The sequence below is a fragment of the Kogia breviceps genome, chromosome 5 (genome assembly GCF_026419965.1).
Source record: "Kogia breviceps isolate mKogBre1 chromosome 5, mKogBre1 haplotype 1, whole genome shotgun sequence".
Taxonomy (NCBI): Eukaryota; Metazoa; Chordata; class Mammalia; order Artiodactyla; family Physeteridae; genus Kogia; species Kogia breviceps.
The window spans coordinates 63,567,237-63,580,015 of NC_081314.1; the positions used below are offsets into that span (position 1 = coordinate 63,567,237).

General features: G+C 36.0%; 1 protein-coding gene across 1 annotated transcript in view; it reads right to left on the reverse strand.

The window, feature by feature from the left end:
* Window positions 1–1,411, reverse strand: part of PEX5L (peroxisomal biogenesis factor 5 like) — a 538,178-nt gene extending 536,767 nt beyond the window's left edge. The window contains exon 1 of the mRNA XM_067034079.1: window positions 1,296–1,411. The gene's annotated coding sequence lies outside the window, so the exon portion shown is untranslated. The remainder of the gene's footprint in view (window positions 1–1,295) is intronic.
* Between the last annotated feature and the right edge of the window lie 11,368 nt (window positions 1,412–12,779).

Below are 12,779 nucleotides of genomic sequence, written 5' to 3' on the forward strand. Positions count from 1 at the left end.
GGATGGTGAAGTTTTCAGGCAGTAAATTAGCCAGAAGTTGATGGTTGATTGGAAGTAACAAGTGGAGTGGGAAAAGCCAGAATGATTTTTAGGTTCTAACTTTGGAGTCTGGGAGGATACTAGTGACACTGAGATACAGAATACATGGAAAGCACACAATTTTGGAGAAAGAGGAATAAATGGTTCAATTTCAGTCATATTGCAAGCTCATGTCTAATTGATACAAGAAGAAACTGGAGAAAGTGTTCATGTAATTTAAATACAGACGATAATTTTTAAAAATATGAAAGAGAGTATGTCTGCACAATAAGTTGGAGGGCTGGAACTTTGCATTGAACCAAACTAAGGACCATCGAATATAAAGTACCTCTGTTTCCTACTCCTGATGGAAGAAACACACTTGAAACAAACAAAAAAAAACCCCACACCATTATAATCATTATATAGCTGGGGGGAAAAGAAAATGGGCTGGTTGGCATAATATTTGCTGTAGAAATAAAGATGTGGGTGGTCTGCCCGTGATCACAACCTTTTAAGACCTACATTAGGTTTAATGCCTTTCTGTAATCCAAACCCTTGCATAAACCTGCCATCTTTTCCTTATAAATCCTACACACTCCAATCCCAACCCCCACAACTTACTTCCAAAGAAAATGGCATGTATTTAGGGCAGTCAGTGAATAACAGTAAAAGTAATACCAGTGAGTCTTCCTGACAACAGCAGTTTTGGAGGCTTTAGGGCCAGTGAAGCCACAGGGAAGCTGAGTTGGAGACAGCTTTGGATAATGAATCATTACCAAAAGTGTGAGCTAAATTCTGATTGCAGAATCCTTATTACTGCGATGTTACAACAATCCAAAAAGAACACAGCTGGATTCTCAGATGACAGGTGGAGCTTACAATTTCTGGTTGAAGACAGTTCAATTTTTCAGTTATAAATTGTGCAAATTTGATGTGGACATCACTGTAAGAGGATATATGTGGAACCCCACTAGGTTATTATTACAGTGACTTTTTCTGGCAGTAAGATTAACTTTATCACCAGAATTTTACAGCATATGGAGACCCTCTATAGGGAACCCTCTCCACACTCAGAAACTTTCTGAATTTGATTAGTTTAATTTACTAAAAGTTCAGCTTTTAGATTTATGGTAAACAATACCAGCATTAAAACCCTACAATTTGGCCACAGCCTGCATTTACAGTCTTAACTCGTTACTTACCTTCCTCAAACTCACACTTCAGGTGAAATGTTCTGCTTACTGCCCTCTGACCCTGGATTGCATTTTCCTTACCCCATTCTGGTCTTCTCTTCTTTGCTGAGCTCTTTGAAATCCAGTTCAACATCCTGACTCTTCTTGCATAAAACCTTGCTTGACTCTATAGTTTGAAGTGATTCTCACTCCTTCTGAATTCCTATAACAGAGTAATTTATAGGAAATTTTTGTAAATAGTAACACAATTAAAAAATGTTTTATATATTGTTATGACACTTAGTGTCTCACAATTCTATTGGGAATTATTTTTCTGTTTAGGAACTTTTATTCACCTGTGTTTCAGGGGAGCCCAAGACTACTGTCAGGTTTAATGACTTACCAGAAGAACTCAGAACTCAGTAAATTTGTTATATTCATGGATAAAATTTATTACAGTGAAAGGATACAGATTAAAATCAGCAAAAGATGCATAGAACAGAGTCCAGGAGAAACGAGGTGCAAGTTACCCTCTCCCATTAAAGTTGTACAGACAGCACTTAATTCTCCCAGTAACAACGTGTATGATGTATATTGTCAACCAGTGAAGCTCACTAGAACCTTGCTGTCCTAGGTTTTTATTGGGGGTTAGTACATAGGCATTCCATGCTTACATGACTGTAAGTCTCCAACCTCTCCCCCACCCCCCAGAGGTCAAATTGACACAGCATGGCCCAGCGTCGCAGGAGAACAAAAATGGGTATTCGCTGTAAATTTCATTGTTAGCATGAACTATCTCTTGTATAGCCCAAGGTCTCAGGTATACAAAGATACTCTTTTCAGGCAAAACATTCCAAGGGCTCAGAGATTGTCTCCCATGAGCTAGTCAAGGGCCAGTGCTTTCTCTGGAATGTGCAGGATTTGAAAATACCAAGCCCACTGGCTATATACCTTGTTTGGTAATATTCAGCTGTCCAACCATATTTTATGATTCTTGGGTGTCAGTGTAGAACAGGATACATATGGTCTTCTTTGTATTTAGTTATTACTCAATAAATATTTGAATTTTTGCATCATTATGCATCTTATATTCATTACACTTCATATACCAAATACATCATTCAGCTTTTGTTACAGCTTTTCTCTGCAGAGTAACATAAAGAATGTTGATTCTTGGCCAAATTCTCCTCTTTATCACAATGACATATCTCTATAGATATTTCATCTAAAAATCATGCAGCTAGAACTACCGAGCGACATTTTTCAATAGAAAATGGGGATGTTAAATGTGTACAATGCCCATTTGCATTGTAAAACTAGAAGAAATAAATTTGAAACCTGACCTCTTTCTATGAGGCCTGATGAGTCCCCCATCTACTTAGAATAAGGGGCTTATGTTGAAGTTGCATATATGTTTTGATATTTATATCAAGTGGGAATTTGTAAAAAAGAATACACCCATTATAAGCAGCCACAGTTAATATTTTTAAAGTAAGAAAAAAAAAAGACAAGAATGACCTGCTTTATGGGAACAAATATGTTTTAGCTAAAAATATTATTACTGAAGAATATTAAACCAGCTTCAGAGCTGAAGAGTGTGTGGGGTGAGAGGAAGACTAATAAATGTCATGACAAGAGTATGTGACTGGGTATCAGGACTCCTGTTATGAGAGGGACACTACTGTGTGTTCACCACACCTGTAGGAAGACCATATTTCCTAGCTGTCATGATATTTAGGTTGAGGTCATTTGATTAATTCTCTGATGTAGAATCTAGCATGTCACTTTCAATCCCAGGCAGTTAAAAACAAGTGGAGGTTACGTGTTCCATAGTGTGGGACTGCTTGACCTCTACTAGACTTTATAAAAGAAGAAACAAATATATGTTGTATAAAGTCACTGCAATTTCAAGCCTTTGTTACTGAAGCCAAGCTTAGCCTGGCCTGGCTATTGCACCCAGGTCAGAGTAACAACTCTGCAATTAGCAGTATAACCAAAGCCAATATGCTTCAGCTCTTCAGCTTTCAGTTTACTGAAGTATAAAATGCATGGTTTAGACTAGCTCTCTCGAAGGTTCCTCCTAACTATAAATGTTCATGCAATTGGTTATGAGCAGAAGTTCTGTAGGTTCATTTCCTGGTTGTGTCACTTACTGTCTGTGATGTTAATCTCTGTTGTCCTCATCCATAAAATGAGGATATTAATGCTTGATGCAGATCATTGCTTTTTAAATTGCATAGATCTCTAAAAGTCAACAATTAATAATTATATCCATAACAATAATAAGCACATTGTCAAAAGAAGTTTTCAAATCAACAATGAGTTTTGTTTTCTAAACATCCTTGACTCAACAATGACATTGTTAACTGTATTAAATGCCTTTTATATCCATCATTCTTTTTATATCTATTATCAAGAGAACAAGGTTGGCCCCTTCATTATTGTCCTGCAGTCATGTTTGTGATATCAAAAAATGAGAAAACTTAGTTCACCATGGTTCATGGCACTCTTTCAGCATGAAACAAAAGCAAAAAATATTCTGCTGGAGTGTTCCATAGTGCCAGCACTGCTTTTGATGGTAAATAGAAATAACAAAAGTTTCTCCCCAGAGTGCTACTCCCTACTATGACACTTAGAGTCATTTTGAATTTCCTCAAATATATATATATCTAAAAATGCCTGGTTTCTATATGAAGAGGAAGTTCATTGTATCTTTGAAGAAAATATGTAAATATTAATAAACCAATTGTTTACAACTGCTTTTTAAAAATTTAAATGCTGAACAGATAGTGTGCAAAATGATCTGTGGTTTCCTGGGCATCACTGCCCACCTATTTCTGTATCTCCTCAGCATAACACGTAACACTCAAAACTACATTTCGCAGAATCCCTAACAATCTAACTATCCCTAACTAACTAAGTCAGATTCTGATGATGAGATGCACTTAGACTAGATTTAGTAGGTGGAATAGAAGAAGCCAGTAGCCACTGCTGGCAGTGTGAGCAGATGCAGGAGGCCTCTGGACAAACTCCAGAGAATTATCCACTTTGAGACCCCTGTTGGAATACTTAAAGTAACATCTGTTTTTCTGATTGAAACCTGACCAATACAGATAGTATTTGTAACATTGGTGAAGAACGTAAGATTTTCTTGGAACTATTTACAACAATAGGTTAGGAATAAAAAAATTAAGGCCTTAAAAGATTAGAAATTTTCAACCCTTTCCCTTAAAATCCATTTCAAACTGTAGTCAAGAATTTTTATTTGATTGTAATTTAATTCCCTTTTGATGGTATTTAATGTTCTTTCTTTATCTTTCTTTTTCTTTAAGCCTACTGTTATTTTTTAACTATTGTATAGGAGCTTAAAATGAAGCTGGAAATAATGAATACCCACCAATAGAAAATTTAAATTATCTGTTATAAATTGTATTTGGCCTGTCATTATAGATTCTTAAATGTGCCTTAGCAGAGATAGGATACCAAAGAGATTAATTTTAAAAATATTTTTTCCAAGGTTCCATAGATCTGCAAATTAAGTCAGGAAACATGTATTGAGCACCTATACTGGTTGTGCTCTCTAGAAATTTAAATTCAGTCGGCAAGAAAAATACAAGTACAGAAATATAGAAAACAATAAAACATTTAAATAATGCTTCAAGATAACAGTAGAGGAAATGTTTCAAAGTAATGGATGATACATTGCTCACATTATTAACCAGAAGACTCAGAGAAGCTGTAGGGTTCTTCCAAGCACACTTCCTCTGCCTTGATACAAAGAAATTAATCTGTTCACATTAGTTGGGTGTTGAATAAAGGAAAAGAAACCACGATTAAGGAACCATGATCAACTACAAAATATTTCCAACTGGTGTGAGATGTTACTAGGAGAGGCCTTCAGGGTTGACAATGGACCATATGTCAAGGATAAATTAAGTCTGTTCAAGACACGGAAACCACCTACCTTTTAATATCCTCTCTCATATTTAATTCCTCTTTTACATTTAATATTTCTATTGATATTTTAGATTTTGCATTGAGTGAACCTTGACTTTATGGACAGAACTTCACCTATTAGTGGAGTGCAGAAATCTCCTTCACTATACCACAGGCTGAGAGAAAGGGTTAAATTAAAAGAGAAGGAAAACAAAGAAGTTCACAAAGCCTGCCCTGGTTGTTCCAACTCACTTACTCTCCCTTTATCCATATACTCAAGGCCCTTTTTATATATTATATGTCCATTTATCCTTTTAAATCCTTAATGATATGGAGTACATTTATCCACTGAGTATGGAGACAAGCTCAAAAGTTCCTTAAGTTTTTCTCCCAGTTCCATATTCCTCCCACCTGCCACTTCTATTCTTAAGTCAAACTCCAAAAGTAACCCAGATTTCTGGAAGGAGGGAATTCGGCTTGATTCCAATTTTCTGGGTCTTATCATCTGAGAAGTGAATAGTTAAATAGAAGATTTGCAATTCCACTCTCCCATTCTTGTCCCATTGGCAGAGGACACCTCCAGGAAAGAAAAAAGAAAAAAAGATGACCTGGTCAAATGTCCTTGTAAGCATACTAAGGTTAATAACCTCTAGCAAACAAAGTAATGCCATTTTCTAACAAGACAGTCCTCATCTGTAGCAGGATATACCTGTTGTAAGATGATAACATACCTAGAATCTATGGATGTATACACATGCTTTCCTGGAAAATGTGATATAAACTATGTAACTATCTGAGCATAAAATGGAAATGTTTCATGGCCCAAACAGTTCTTTCTCAATAAGTGACTTAATTGCACAACTCATTGGAGACCTCATAGATTAATCTGGGACTAGGAAACATCCTGATGCAGCCCCTAAAAAAGGACCTGGTAAGATGTACTGATTATTTCAGATGTCTCCCTGCTTTACCTATGTCTCATGATTACTTGTGCATCTGAAATCATTAGTAAAACTTGTTCCTGGCAAAAATCTGATTCATGTGTCTGATTTGATAATTCAATTCTTTGTATTATCTCACTATCCAATCAAACTTAGGCTTCTCTGACTCTAGCCTTGAGCCCAGCATTGAAAAAACTACTCTACTTAATTCTTGGGATCCAGTCCCTTCTCTGTAGCCCAGCTCTGCTAACTAGCTCTTCCCTAGTTTGTCTCCTGAAACCCTCTCTTGTCAAACTTGTTGAGGATCTCAAACTTTGCAGGACCAAGGTCCTACATTTTTCATGACAGTCTCTACCAGAGATTTAAATTTTTTTAAAGATCCTAGCACAATGACTATCAACTTTGTATCTGTGGAAAGATATGACTGGTTTGACTTACATGCCTGGATATAAGAATAGCACCCATTCCTGGGCATTGTGTTCCATGTTGTACCCACATTGGATCCCTTATATGCTGCGTCTTCCAGAGGACTCTGCCAAACTTTAGATACTATGTTCTGCTGTTTCTTCAACAGCCATTGCTGGCCTTCTTCCCACCAAGATGGAAGAGTAATTACAGGTTCAGCCCTCCTTAATCTGCCTCTGTCATGCCCTATATGTGATAGGGATTGTATCTTACAATTTAACTCATATCTGATCTAGTCCACAGAATACATAATAGATATATAATAATTGCCGTGGAGAGGGCACACAGCAGAAGCAAGAAGAACTACAGTCCTGCAGCCTGTGGAACAAAAACCACATTCACAGAAAGATACACAAGATGAAAAAGCAGAGGGCTATGTACCACATGAAGGAACAAGATAAAACCACAGGAAAACAACTAAATGAAGTGGAGATAGGCAACCTGCCAGAAAAAGAATTCAGAATAATGATAGTGAAGATGAACCAGGACCTCGGAAAAAGAATGGAGGCAAAGATCGAGAAGATGCAAGAAATGTTTAACAAAGACCTAGAAGAATTAAAGAACAAACGCCTAGAAAAATTAAAGAACAAACAAACAGAGATGAACAATACAATAACTGAAATGAAAACTACACTAGAAGGAATCAATAGCAGAATAACTGAGGCAGAAGAACAGATAAGTGAGCTGGAAGACAGAATGGTGGAATTCACTGCTGCAGAAGAGAATAAAGAAAAAAGAATGAAAAGAAATGAAGACAGCCTAAGAGACCTCTGGGACAACATTAAATGAAACAACATTCATATTATAGGGGTCACAGAAGGAGAAGAGAGAGAGAAAGGACCCAAGAAAATATATGAAGAGATTATAGTCCAAAACTTCCTTAACATGGCAAAGGAAATAGTCAATTAAGTGCAGGAAGTGCAGAGAGTCCCAGGCAGGATAAACCCAAGGAGAAACATGCTGCAACACACAGTAATCAAACTGGCAAAAATTAAAGACAAAGAAAAATTATTGAAAGCAACAAGGGAAAAACAACAAATAACATACAAGGGAACTCCCATAAGGATAACAGTTGATTTCTCAGCAGAAACTCTACAAGCCAGAAAGGAGTGGCATGGTATATTTAAAGTGATGAAAGGGAAGAACCTACAACCAAGATTACTCTACCCAGCAAGGATCCCATTCAGACTCGACAGAGAAATCAAAGGCTTTACAGAGAAGCAAAAGCTAAGAGAATTCAGCATCACCAAACCAGCTCTACAACAAATGCTAAAGGAACTTATCTAAGTGGGAAACACAACAGAAAAAAAGGACCTACAAAAACAAATCCATAACAATTAAGAAAATGGTAATAGGAACATATATATTGATAATTACCTTAAACATGAATGGATTAAATGCTCCAACCAAAAGACAAAATCTCACTGAATGGATACAAAAACAACACCCATATATATATGCTTTCTACAAGAGACCCACTTCAAACCTAGGAACACATACAAACTGAAAGTGAGGGGATGGACAAAGATATTCCATGCAAATGGAAATCAAAAGAAAGCTGGAGTAGCAATACTTATATCAGATAAAACAGACTTTAAAATAAATAAGAAAACGGAGGTGGAGAAATCAGACTCCCTGACTTCAGACTATACAAAGCTACAGTAATCAAGACAATATGGCACTGGCACAAAAACAGAAATATACATCAATGGAAAAGGATAGAAAGCCCAGAGATAAACCCACGCTCCTATGGTCAACTAATCTATGACAAAAGAAGCAGGGATATACAATGGAGAAAAGACAGTCTCTTCAATAAGTGGTGCTGGGAAAACTGGACAGCTTCATGTAAAGGAATGAAATTAGAACACTCCCTGACACCCTATACAAAAATAAACTTAAAAAACTTAAAACTTAAAAAACTTAAATGTAAGACTGGACACTATAAAACTCTTAGAGGAAAACACAGGAAGAACACTATTTGACATAAATCACAGCAATATCTTTTTTGATACACCTACTAGAGTAATGGAAATAAAAAGAAAAATAAACAAATGGGACCTAATGAAACTTCAAAGCTTTTGCACAGCAAAGGAAACCATAAACAAGATGAAAATACAACCTTCAGAATGGGAGAAAATATTTACAAATGAATCAATGGAGAAAGGATTAATCTCCAAAATATATAAACAGCTCATGAAGCTCAATATTAAAAAAACTAACAACCCAATCCAAAAATGGGCAGAAGACCTAAATAGACATTTCTCCAAAGAAGACATACAGATGGCCAAGAAGCACATGAAAAGCTGCTCACCATCACTAATTATTAGAGAAATGCAAATCAAAACTAGAATGAGGTATCACCTCACACCAGTTAGAATGGGCATCAACAGAAAATCTACAAACAACAAATGCTGTAGAGGGTGTGGAGAAAAGGGAACCCTCTTGCACTGTTGGTGGGAATGTAAATTGATACAGCCACTATGGAGAACAGTATGGAAGTTCCATTAAAAATTAAAAATAGAATTACCATATGACCCAGCAATCCCACTATGCAGCATATACCCAGAGAAAACCACAGTTCAAAAAGACAAATGCACCCCAATGTTCAATGTGGCACTATTTACAATAGCCAGGTCATGGAAGCAACCTAAATGCCCATCGAAAGATGAATGGATAAAGAAGATCTGGTACATATATATAATGGAATATTACTCAGCCATAAAAAGGAACAAAATTGGGTCATTTTTTGAGACGTGGATGGACCTAGAGACTGTCATACAGAGTGAAGTAAGTCAGAAAAAGAAAAACAAATATCATATATTAACACACATATGTGGAACCTAGAAAAATGGTACAGATGAACCAGTTTGCAGGGCAGAAATTGAGACACAGATGTAGAGAACAAATGTATGGACACCAAGGGGGGAAAATGGCAGGGGTGGGGTGGTGGTGGTGGTATGAATTGGGAGATTGGGATTGACATATATACACTAATATGTATAAAATGGATAACTAATAAGAACCTGCTGTATAAAAAAATAAAATTCAATAAAAATTGCCCATGGATAGAGATAAGATAAAGAACCCACATAATAACTACAAATTACTTATACTTTCTATGCACCAGGTACAGTGTGAGTAACATTACTGTATGTAATTTTAAATACTCAAAAAATATCCTGAAAATGGACTATCATTTTGGTGATGAAGAAAACAAAGCTTAGAAACATCTGCTTTATCCAAGGCTTTCCAGCTAATAGAGCTAAGATGTAGAGACAGGCCTTTCTGGATTCAAGGCCCATACTTGCCCATGACACCATAGTGTCTCCTTTTACATTCTTCTTTATTTGATTATCATCCAACTTTATCCAGAAGAAAAAGTGAAGTAAAGGAACTTTATCAACTGAGTATTGAGAATTCATCAGAAATAAGTAACTATCTGATTTAGGGTATAAAGAAAGATGACACAGGGTTCTTGGGATCTAGGAACAACAGAAGAAGGAAAAGCATGTGACAGAAATCACTTCATATTAATTTGCTTCCTACTTCATTTAAATTCCATGTGAAGAGGTTCTCACTGTTGTTTAAATTGCTTTGTTTCCTATTTATTGTTTTCTAACACATAATGAAAAAATTCAATTTAATCATAGGCCACATGGTTTTCATTTGGAGTGTCCAAATTAGAAGAATTCACATGGCTCTAGACCTATGTTAAAAAATTATTTACAATTATTTACAGTTCAATCCTGTCAGCAATGGATTTTCACACTCATACACGGAACCTAATTCAGAGGCTCCTCAAGTGAGAAGTTCTATTTTTACATGTTAACCACTGAAGAGAAAGCATACTTGGCAGAATTATCTTCAAAAATGAACGTAGAAATGTGCTGAAAGTTAGTCAGAAAAGAACATCTACCTTTTAAAGTAGATAAGTGTAGAAATCCATCTGCCTGATCCTTCTGGGGTCTTTGAGAAAACCCAGTTGATTTCTTTACTCACTACACAATACCTTTTGGCACTAGATCTTAATCTCCTAAATGATTTATATATTTCAGTGCCCAGGAAATATGCATTAGGTGCTTAATAATGTCTCTTAACAAATGTTTGTCAACTAAACTGAAAACATCTCTGCCATTGGAGGAGGAAAGAAATGGGTGGAATAGTAAGAGAAAGAAGGAATGTAAAAAACAACCTTTTACAATTTCTTCTTTTTCTATGTTCCTGTAGAACTATTAGATATAATTCATTTACCCAATGAATATTTACTTAATACCTACTATATGTTCAAAGGGGAATAAGAGGTGATAAGAGAGACATTATCTCTGTTCTTTTGAAACTTACAGCATATTGGGAGAGACAGTCAGTAAACAACCACAAAGACTAAAAAGGAAAAGTTCTATGTAAGAAAAGCATTAAGATGCTATGAAAACATCTAACAAACAGACCGAACCTAACACAGAGAGTTTGGGAAGGCATCCATTAGAAAGTGACACTTAAGCTAAAAAACAAAAACAAAAACAAAAAAACAGTGGAACTAGCCAGGCCTCAAAATTTGGTAGTGAGGCTGAAGGAGGATTTTTTTAAAACTCTAAGTAACTTTTGAAATTTTGCAAACAGTTTAACTATATATCCTTAATCAAAAGAAAACAGAAATTGAAACAAGTATTGAACTCTTTTTAGTAGATTTGTTTTTTATAGCAGTATAGCAATTCTGAAACTTTTTTGTGTGTATTATAGAACAGAAAAGGTAAGTAAACATATTGAGGTTAGGAGCCAGTGTTCTCACTGCAGGTTAGGAGCCAGTGTTCTCACAAATCTCTCTATATCTCTATACAAATATAGAGATACAAATAGAGTAAGGATAGTAAAGAAAGAACCCTATGGAGTTTGGATGGAATGTCTGTTCTGCAGACAGCAGAAGCAAGAAGAACTACAATGCTGCAGGGTGTGGAACAAAAACCACATTCACAGAAAGATACACAAGATTAAAAGGCAGAGCGCTATGTCCCAGATGAAGGAACAAGATAAAACCCCAGAAAAACAACTAAATGAAGTGGAGATAAGCAACCTTCCAGAAAAAGAATTCAGAATAATGATAGTGAAGATGATCCAGGACCTCAGAAAAAGAATGGAGGCAAAGGTTGAGAAGATGCAAGATATGTTTAAAAAAGACCTAGAAGAATTAAAGAACAAACAAACAGAAATGAACAATACAATAATTAAAATGAAAACTACACTAGAAGGAATCAATTGCAGAATAACTGAGGCAGAAGAACAGATAAGTGAGCTGGAAGACAGAATGGTAGAATTCACTGCTATGGAACAGAATAAAGAAAAAAGAATGAAAAGAAATGAAGACAGCCCAAGAGACCTCTGGGACAACATTAAACACAACAACATTCACATTATAGGGGTTGCAGAAGGAGAAGAGAGAGAGAAAGGACCCAAGAAAATAATTGAAGAGATTATAGTTGAAAACTTCCCTAACATGGGAAAGGAAATAGCCACCCAAGTCCAGGAAGCACAGAGTCCCATACAGAATAAACCCAAGGAGAAACATGTTCAGACACATAGTAATCAAACTGGCAAAAATTAAAGACAAAGAAAAATTATTGAAAGCAGCAAGGGAAAAACTACAAATAACATAAAAGGGAACTCCCATAAGATTGACAGCTGATTTCTCAGCAGAAACTCTACAAGCCAGAAGGGAGTGGCATGATATACTTAAAGTGATGTCAGGGAAGAAGCTACAGCCAATATTACTCTACCCAGCAAGGATCTCATTCAGATTCGATGGAGAAATCAAAAGCTTTACAGAGAAACAAAAGCTAAGAGAATTCAGCATCACTAAACCAGCTCTACAACAAATGCTAAAGGAACTTCTCTAAGCGGGAAACACAACAGAAGAAAAGGACCTACAAAAACAAACCCCAAACAATTAAAAAAATGGTCATAGGAACATACATATTGATAATTTCCTTAAACGTGAATGGATTAAATGTTCCAACCAAAGGACACAGGCTCGCTGAATGGATACAAAAACAAGACCCATATATATGTTGTCTACAAGAGACCCACTTCAGACCTAGGGAAACATACAGACTGAAAGTGAGGGGATGGAAAAAGATATTCCATGCAAGTGGAAATCAAAAGAAAGCTGGAGTAGCAATACTCATATCAGATAAAATAGACTTTAAAATAAAGAATGTTACAAGAGACAAGGAAGGACACTACATAAAGATCA